This window comes from Aethalodelphis obliquidens, unplaced genomic scaffold (genome assembly GCF_003676395.1).
Source record: "Aethalodelphis obliquidens isolate GAN/ISIS:26980383/991018 unplaced genomic scaffold, ASM367639v1 scaffold110, whole genome shotgun sequence".
Lineage (NCBI taxonomy): Eukaryota > Metazoa > Chordata > Mammalia > Artiodactyla > Delphinidae > Aethalodelphis > Aethalodelphis obliquidens.
In genome coordinates this window covers 161,064-171,368 of record NW_020838054.1, presented here as the reverse complement: position 1 = coordinate 171,368, position 10,305 = coordinate 161,064, and positions in this window count along the sequence as shown.

Genomic DNA, 10,305 nt, shown 5'->3' with positions numbered 1-10,305 from the left:
GGAAAAAATCCTCATAGAATACTAGATATGCTTGAAGAAATATTTTACAGTTATTTAGGAGAGTTTGGGGGAAAAATTAATGACTTTATATTGAAGAGTAATCAAGTGAAAAATCAAGGCAATTTTTAATTTGAGGCAAAAAAAACTGCCTAACAGATAAGAGACATGTGTATGGCTCTTTTGTGAACAAAATAACACAAACACTGAGGGTTTAGTGAACCAAACGTTCTGATAGTATAAGAATGTTGAGGAGAGAGTGATTAAGGGTATGTGGGAGTGGTGTGAGAGTGTGAAATTTACAATTTCCATAGTAGAAGGAAAACAACTAATGTCTAAAATTGAAAAAAAAAATCAAGTTCTGGCAGCGTATGCATATTATTTAGAAATACGGAAGTAAAATCCAGAAGAAGAAGGGCAAAGACTTGGAAATAGGTTGCCTCTGAAGGACAGCACTGAGAGATGTAGGCAGAGGAGGGCCGTTTTTCTTTTCTTTTTTTTCTTTCTTTTTTGGCCATGCCACGCGGCATGCAGGATCTTAGTTTCCTGACCAGGGATCGAACCCATGCCCCCTGCCTTGGAAGCATGGAGTCTTAACCATTGGACCACCAGGGAAGTCCCCCATTTTTCTTTATAAGCCTTGAAATATTTGTTCAAACTCTGTACATGACTTGCTTTAATTTAGATACACATAATGTTAGAAAACCAAAAATAAAAACAAAGAGGAAGAAAAGGATAGCTGTATAAAAAGTGGGAAAGGATAATCCCATTTGCTTGCAACACTGAATGTGTGGAGCTAATAATTTTTTAAAATCTCTTCAAAAGACTGCTGAATAGGAACAGTGAGAATCTAAGTGCTGATTTCCTCCTCCACTTACACTGACGATGTCATACACCTTTCCCAGGTTCAGATAATGAGTAAAAGCAAGCTGTGGCCAGATTAGTTTATATTTACAATTTATACATTCCTGTGATTTTTATCTCAAAATAAAATCTTCATTTTATTCCAGAAATTGGGCAAAATTAACCATACATGGGAGTAAAGATTATTTCCATTAAAAAGAACTTTATGGCAGTTTTATTTAGTGTTTCAGTTTTGCCATCCTGGATCGCTAGATAAAAAGTGCCCAGAATTTGTCTCCAGGCAACTACCCAAATGCAGCGAGCTGCAGAGCAAATGAAATCAGCAAGTGACAAGCTATGGGCATAAGCATAGGGAGAGATGGTGAAATGTGACTAACTGAAGAACTCGCACAGTGCAGGGGAGACATCCAATGAGCGGAGACAACAAAGAATCAAATAAGGTCTTAGAGACAACTCGAAAATATTCCTTAAAATAGAATTGAAAGCGTAAGTAGAATGGCAGCTTTCCATTTTTCGATAATGTACAAAAATAATCATCTGAATTGAGTATAAAGAAGGCAAGAGCAAGAAAATAAGCCAATTAAAGAGATCAAAACACCCAGGCAAAACAAGGGAAAGAAATAGGAAATGTGGATGAAAAACAGCAACAGAACAACACAAAGCAGACTGACTCTTTAGAGAATGATCAAGCTGCAAATATTCCATCACTGAACTTCTAGTCATTACGGTCAGCTAAGAGCACACAGAAAGCATTCCCTCTGGCTTCAAACATAGAGAAGTACTGAATGAAATTCATTTTTCTTTTAAAAAGTGTAGACCCAAGGCTAAAAGCAAGAAGGAGAAACCCCTAGTAACCAAAATGAAGCAGACCTCCAAGCCAGAAGGTGAGCAGGAAGCATATGAACTTGAGAGAAGCCCTGAGACGTGTGTGGCTGTGGAGCTAGAACTGAGCTCCCCAAATAAACTCCATCAAAAGTGGAACTAGAAAAAAAAGTGTTCCCATAGGTCTAAGACAAGGCAAGGAATCTTCCCTGTCCTGTCCTGCCCTACTCCAATCCCTACAATGCTTTGAGAAAAAAAAGAAACAAACAAAAAAGGAACTACCTTGATAAAATGGAACTCAAATATGCACTGCCCGTTGTCTACTTAAAGAACTACACTGAGAATTAACACCAGACCAGAACTGGGGCAATCCTGCCGCAGCTAATGCAGAACCCACCAGAGGTAGGCCCCTACTCTAAGGGCATGAGGGGCCTCCACAGAAAAACTGTGCTGTGTTAATAAAGGAAACTGGACCCATAAGAAAGAAGTGGGATGAAAAAGCAAAGAAACTGGTTAAGATCCACTATGAAATCTAAATAAATATTGATGATAAATAATAGTAATAGTGAAAGTAACAGCAATGGCAAATTTGGAGGGGTCAAAACCAATGTGAAATATGAGACATACATAGAATGGAAGATGGAATGGGAGTATTTGAATTTAATCTTTCTGAAGGCTTGAGGAGCAAAGCTAGCAAGCAGCTATAGAGTTGAAACACTTGTGTTAAAAAGGTTAAGGGTTGCCATGAAAAGAACAGACATAGAAGCCTATACTGGATAATTTCCATTTGCCATTAAGACCAATCTCCACCCTTCTCTCTCCTATTCTGTGCATCTAGAGGCTTTACCTCTAACAACTACATCAACTGGCCGCTCTTGGTTTGTCAGTAGCTGAAGTAGCTGAAGGCCACAGCTCTGACGGGATGACCCTCTCCTGTAGCCTGCCGCACTTGCTGGACCCTGTGAAAGCCTCTCTCCTCTTGCCTCTCAGACCTCTGAATTGCTAGTAGCTTCTTTTGGTCTCTTAGAGCCTATTGAAAGAGCCTCAAGATTATCAATGATCCCTTGTTTTTGTTAACACCTTTGAGGGCAGCCCTTTCGTTAATCTTTTCAATAACCCATTTCAAGTGTGTAATCTGTGTATTTCCCTGTGTATTGGACCCTTACAAATACAAAGACAGAACTTCCAAATCAGTATGAGGAGGAAGAAACAGGGCTGGAGAAGGTAAAGACAACTCTAAATTCTAGGAAACTAGAGGAAAAATAAAAGTCAAACAAACAAACAAGCATGCTAAATACCAGTACTAAATAATGTGATTGAAGTAAGTCAAAATGATATACACAGTGAGGTACCATTTATGTATATTTAAAAATGAACAAAGTGATATTTTGATCATAGCTACATTATGCATATAAAATTATAAAACCATGGATTGGAATTATATATACCAAATTCAGCTTAACGGTTGCCTCCAGGAAGGCATAAAAGAAGACGGATTCAAAAGGAGGAAATTTAAATTGATCTAAGTATTTTATTTCTTGAGAAAAATATTTGAAGCAAATATGTGACATATTAGCACTTTTGCTTATTTTGGGTGGTGTCTATGTGGGTGTTATAAAACATTCTGCAGTGTTCCATGTGTCTGACTGTTTCATAAAAAAAAAAAAATCTATTATTCCAAACGAGAACTGTTTGGTTCTTACTCAGATCCTGTTGTATCCTGATTGGTTTCCCTTTTATATGACCCACACTATTATCTTAGAATGAAAGAAGTCTTAAAATGTCACAAGCATAGCAACAAAGATCTTTTCGCCATGTGTATTAATAAATACCTTTGCTGTGCTACTACTGACATATAAAGTGTCATCCTCAAGTGTCTCGTAACATCCCAGGTGCTATGGGATTTACAAAGCACTAAGAAGGCATAATCTCAGCCCTCAAGGATCCAATAATAATGAGACTTTAACACCCCCAGATGATATGAATTAAATAAGAAAAGATAGTTGCATTAGAGAGACACTGTAGCCATATCACATACTGGATTGCTAAAACCATCCATGGACATTTCAACACAAAGTCATACAGTGATTTAGCAGGTTGAGAAAAGAAGAGCCAGCTCCCACTGACTTTGATATATATATATATATATATATATATATATATTTTTTTTTTTTTTTTTTTTTTTTTTGCGGTATGCGGGCCTCTCACTGTTGTGGCCTCTCCCGTGGCGGAGCACAGGCTCCGGACGCACAGGCTCAGCGGCCATGGCTCACGGGCCCAGCCGCTCCGCGGCATGAGGGATCTTCCCGGACCGGGGCACGAACCCGTGTCCCCTGCATCGGCAGGCAGACTCTCAACCACCGCCCCACCAGGGAAGCCCCACTTTGATATATCTTAATAAAATAAGATGGAATCAAGTGGCTATCTTTCTGAAAACTAACTATATTATTTACATTTTGTCATATGACACTGTAGATATACGAAAATGTAATTCAAATTTCCTTTCAATCTTCATAAGGCTTTCTGCCCCAGATATAATATTCTGTTATGCTCTAAGAAACAGAATAAATGTAATAAAAATTGGCATAGGGCTTCCCTGGTGGCGCAGTGGTTGAGGGTCCACCTGCCGATGCAGGGGACACGGGTTCGTGCCCCGGTCCGGGAAGATCCCACATACCGTAGAGCGGCTAGGCCCGTGAGCCATGGTCGCTGAGCCTGCGCGTCCGGAGCCTGTGCTCCACAACGGGAGAGGCCACAACAGTGAGAGGCCCGCGTACCGCAAAAAAAAGAAAAAAAATTGGTATAGTGTTACACTGAGAATGGTAAATATATTTTAATTCAATATTCTAATCCTTTCCCATTTTCCTTGTGCATTTTTATGGTCATAAAAGATAGATCTCACTGGGACTTATGTCTAGGAAGGATATCCATAAACCTGCAGATTATCTAATACACAAGGGAGAATACTTTCAATTAGGGAAGGGCTGATTTCACCAAGTTCTGGATTACACAAAGGCCTTTGGGTTCCTTCTGATTACCAAGATCTCAATGTGGGGCAGCTCTACACTCAGTTGTACTGCCAGTCTTCTTTCAAGTATGAGTAGAATGGGTGAAAGAGAAGAAATCTCAATTCAGTCTAAGTTTGACATGATAGTATTCTAGATAGATTTTCTTAAAGAGAAAGACGTTAATATAGACCAAAATGTAATTTGGAGACTACACATAAATTCATTCTTGATACCATCTTCCCCATAAGCGTGGAGAAAAGATTGACTACCAAGTGCTTAACCAACAGCTGAATAAACAGTGAAATGCACTCCTATTCTCAAAGAGAAGGAGGCGAGAAAGGAGCTGAACACTAATTTATCATCCCCTGTGGGTCATGAAGCTTTGAATGCATTATATCATTTAATCCTCTCAACAATCTTAATTTTACAGATGGGGAAACTGAGGCTCAGGGAAGTTCACTAATTTGCCCGTGGTCACACAGCAATTAAATTGTGAATCCGGGATTCTAGTGCCAATAGTTTTGGCTGTCAATCACAATTGTAGCAACAAATGGAATTGAGGGTATTGGTTTTAAACCAGAATAAAAATTCCAGGATCCCATTTTCTTTATAGATATTCACCCAGAAAATACTCCATTTAGGATAGATGGAAAAAATCTTACTTCCCTCTACCCCTTGGAATAGTTTGACCCGTCCTCAAGAAGAAAAACTAACCTCAAGGCTGGATCTTTGCAAAATGAAGACATATACTACAAAGTGATTTTCTTCACCAAAAAGTCAAGTGAAAAGAGACTTTCATGGTCTGAAGACAGTGTTGTTGACACACTTCATTCAATCAACACATCCATAGAGTTAAGATCAAGTGCAAGGTTGCATGTTATAATGGCGTGAATCAGAAAAGAATATTTTAGACCTGGATGGAACCCAAGAAACCTAGTCCAGCAGTTTCAAAGAGCTTCTCTCAGGGGCTGTGGAGGGAGGTGGAGATAGAATTCAAGGGCAATAATCTCGGCCTTTCACCCCTACTTTAATTAGAACAGTTCTGGATTTATCTGTGTAAATCATAAACTTCTTCATGAGGCCTCATTTGAATACACTGTTTCACAAAATATAACAACTTGAAAATTATTGTTCTGGTTCAACTCACTTAAGTTTTCAGAGAAGGAATATGAGTCCAGTCTAGGGAAAAGACTTGCTCAAGTCTGCATAGCTACTTAGGGCTGAGCTGGAATTTAAACAATTCTGTACCATGTCTTATTCTACACCTAAAGCACTTTTTCTTTTTCAGTGTTTGATTATCTGAATTTATATATTTATTTATTTATTTTTATTGGAGTATAGTTGCTTTACAATGTTGTGTTAGTTCCTGCTGTACAGCAGAGTGAATCAGCGATACATATATATACATCCCCTCTTTTTTGGATTTTCTTCCCATTTAGGTCACCACAGAGCATTGAGTAGAGTTCCCTGTGCTATACAGTAGGTTCTCATTAGTTATCTATTTTATACATAGTAGCGTATGTATGTCAGTCCCAATCTCCCAATTCATCCCATGCCCCTGCCCTGCTTGGTATAAATGTTTGTTCTCTACATCTGTGTTTCTATTTCTGCTTTGCAAGTAAGTTCATCTGTACCATTTTTCTAGATTCCACATATAAGCAATATTATACAATATTTGTTTTTCTCTTTCTGACTTACCTCACTCTGTATGACAGTCTCTAGGTCCATCCACCTCACTACAAATAACTCAATTTCGTTTCTTTTTATGGCTAATATCCCATTGTACATATGTACCACATCTTCTTTATCTATTCCTCTGTTGATGGACATTTAGGTTGCAACCTAAAGTTCTTATTATTTTAGTTAGCATACAGGTAAAGGCTACTAATAAATCGTAATCTTATTATGTACTGTGAATATAATTTCTATAGTGTGTTAAAATTTTGCCTTGTGTTTTTATGTCTGTGTTCATTACTTGTTCCTTATAGTTTTTCTATGAGTTGGGCAATGTTAATAATAGCACCTTTATTCACAGAAAAAGATTTTGAGGTTCAGTGTGTAAGTGTTTGAACTAGGGCCAGAAACTAGTTGTACTAATTTTCAATCCAGTACACTTTTTTGTACTCTTAACAGTATTTCTGAACGTCTTGATTAGGGATGAGCATCAGAACTACTTCCTTCCAAGAATATTTTGTACAATATTACATTTATGTCTATGAATTTTTACTTAAAAAGAACAAGGTCACTCATGACCTTGCTGGAAATTCCAGAGCTTGCTGTCCCTGCAGTGAACTAGCTTATAGATATCATCCCTGCTTGTTTGAGGAGACTGGGAAAGGAACATTTTCAGACTTAGGCAAACATCAAAGACCTATTATTGCTGATAAATTACAAAAACCCACTTTGGATATTCTTCTCCACAAGTTTCAAAACAGAATTTAGTAAAAAATTTTCAAGCGCTTTTTCCATAACATTGATCATAAACTCAAATTCTTTTCATCAACCACACATTCTACTAAAAAGCAACATTGCTACTCACCTTCACTATTGAGGGAACGAATGAAAGAAGAAATGCAATAGCTTCCTTTTCTTTATTGCTCATTTGGAGGTACCTCATACATGCCTCTTCAGCCACAAGTGGTAGGTAATTGGATTCTTGAAGGTATCACAGACCTTGAAAAGTATTAACAGTTTTCTTAAGGAAAATATCACTGTTGGTTTGTTTTAAAACTGCTATTTTTCAACCAACACATATATATGGGTATATACACAAACACATATCCTTCATTTGGCTTCTACCACTCTGACCTGTCAAGTGATATTTGCATGGTCCTTAATTTTGGCTTCCCATTTACTCTGATGGAAAATGGATGCTGCTATATATGTGAAAGAAATTTGTAAGCTGTAATTTTCTATTTAAACGTACTGAATTATTATTATTACATTTTAATAATCCCAGCTGCTACAGGATAGTTTGGGATAATAGCCAGCCACACCTTTTCACTTGAAATACTCATGCGTCATACTACATCTCAGGCTGCACTGTTGAATATCTCATTGTGCACCTTCATTATCAACTCACACTAAATTGTGCAGCTATAGAATTCACTAACTGTCCACGGAAATTTATTCTACAGTTATCTTGTCTTAAGGTTTACTTGAATCAAAAAATGAGGATTCTCCCCTGATTTCTTACTGTGTTCTGTCCATTTTGCCTGAAGAAGTTGTTTAAAGTCTATAATAGAAGGAAATCTTGAAGGACATTTAATCCAACTCCTTCTTTTGCCCAAGAGAAAGTGATTTGCCTAAGACAGCACATTGACAAAACTTATTTTAGACCCTTGTCTTACAATTACCAACCCAGCCTTCTTTTTTAACACCAAGCACAAGCAACCTAAAAGTGCTACTTTCCCAGAAGAAATTCCTCTTCAAATGATAACAGGTGAAAAGGCTGTGCCTCATTTATCTCTCTGGCTTATTTTCTAAAGGTATGGACACCTATAAGGCAGAGTTTTGCTATTAATGCCACAGAACACCATGCTATTCTGGTGGTACAAAATATAGTGGCCATAACATATTCCATTATATCAGCAGATTTTGTATAATAAGGAACACAAACTCATGGCTCTTCTGTTCTCCCATTCAATTATGAATGCACTAAAATAGGAATACCGATATTATGGAGTTTCCCCTAAGGGCTACTTCAGCTATTATTTTTTTATGACATATATAGGCTTAAAGTATTTCACAATACATATTCAAAAATAGAATTACAAAAAGTGAACTTGGGAAAGCAATGCCACATGAAAACCTATTGAAATTATAAGATAAAGCCTCCATGAAAAGTGTAAGTTCATTTCCATTCACTATGCCTCAAAAGACTAAGTGTACTTAATGGTTTTATTCTGCATAAAATATCACCGTAAGACATCCAGAGAATGTTCTTAATGAATTTTGTTTATAATCTTTTTTGAGAAAATTAGGAAGAGTAGTCAATGAAAACTCATATTTTCCTCTCCCCCTGAACAGAGACCCTCTTTCTTCTTCCACGTTTGGTAATAAAATACACCTGTGACTGTGCATTTTTCTAAAAGTCATAAGAGGGAGAGGGAATCGAAAACAATATTTGCAATCTTTTGGGGGATGTTTAGCATTCCCACTGGAAACCTATCAGAAATGTGAAGGCAAACACTTTGCAGTGTTAGATTATCCTATGGGAAATTACCCATTTCTTTCCCCCCTCAAGGCTTTATTAAGGTATAATTGACAAATATGTATATATTTAAAGTGTACAACATGATGATTTGATATACATATACATTGTGAAAAGATCACCACAATCAGGTTAATTAACACATCCATCACCCCACATAGTAAGCTGCTTTTTGGTGAGACACTTGAGATCTACTCTTTTAGCAAATTTCATGTATACGGTAAAGTATTATTAACTATAGTCACCATGCTGTTCATTAGATCCTCAGAACTTATTTATCTCGTAACTGAAAACTAATACCCTTTGACCAGCGTTTCCCCATGTTCCCCACCCCCAGCCCTTGGTAACCACCATTCTACTCTCTATTTCTATGACTTAAGCTTTCTTTTTCTTTTATTTTTCTTTAGATTCTACAAAAAAGTGAAATCATACAGTATTTGTCTTTCTCTGTCTGCTGTATTTCAGTTAGCATAATGTCATCAAGCTTCATCCAAGTTGTCACAATTTGCAGGATTTTCTTCTTTCTCACGGCTGAATAAAATTCCATTCTGTGTGTATATGTGTGTGTGTGTGTATATATATATATATATATATATATGCCATCATCAATGATACTTGGGTTGTTTCCATATCTCAGCTATTGCGAATAATGCTGCAATGAACATGGGAGTTCAGAGATCTCTTAGAGATAGTAATTTCATTTCCTTCAGATATATATCCAGAAGTAGAACTGCTGGATCATATAATAATTCTATTTTTAATTTTTTAAGGAACATCCATATTTTTTGATAGTGGCTGTAACAATTTACATTCTCACCAACAGTGCACAAGGGCTCACTTTTCTGCATATCCTTGCCAGCACTTGTTATGTCTTGTCTTTTTGTCAATAGCCATCCTAACAGGTGTGAGGTGAGATCTCATTGTGCTTTAGAATTGCATTTTCCTGATGATTAGTGATATTGATCACATTTCATGCACTTGTTGGCCCTTTGTGTGCCTTTGAGAAAGTGTCTATTTAGTTTCTTTGCCCATTTTTAATAGGGTTACTCAGTTTTTGCTTGAGTTGTATGAGTTACTTATATATATCCCTTATTCACTATATGGTTTACAAATATTTTCTCCCATTCCATAGGTTGTCTTTTCATTTTGTTCATTGTTTCCTTTGCTGTGCAGAAGCTTTTAAGTTTGATTTAGTCCCACTTCTTTATTTTTGCTTTTCTGTTTGTACTTTTCGTGTCATATCCAAAAAGTCATTGCCAACGACCAATGTCAAGGAGCTTTTTTCCTATGTTTTCTTTCAGGAATTTTACAGTTACAAGTCTTACATTTAAGTCTTTAATCCATTTAGAGTTAATTTTTGTGAGTGGTGTAAGATAGAGGCCCAGTTTCATTCGTTTGCAT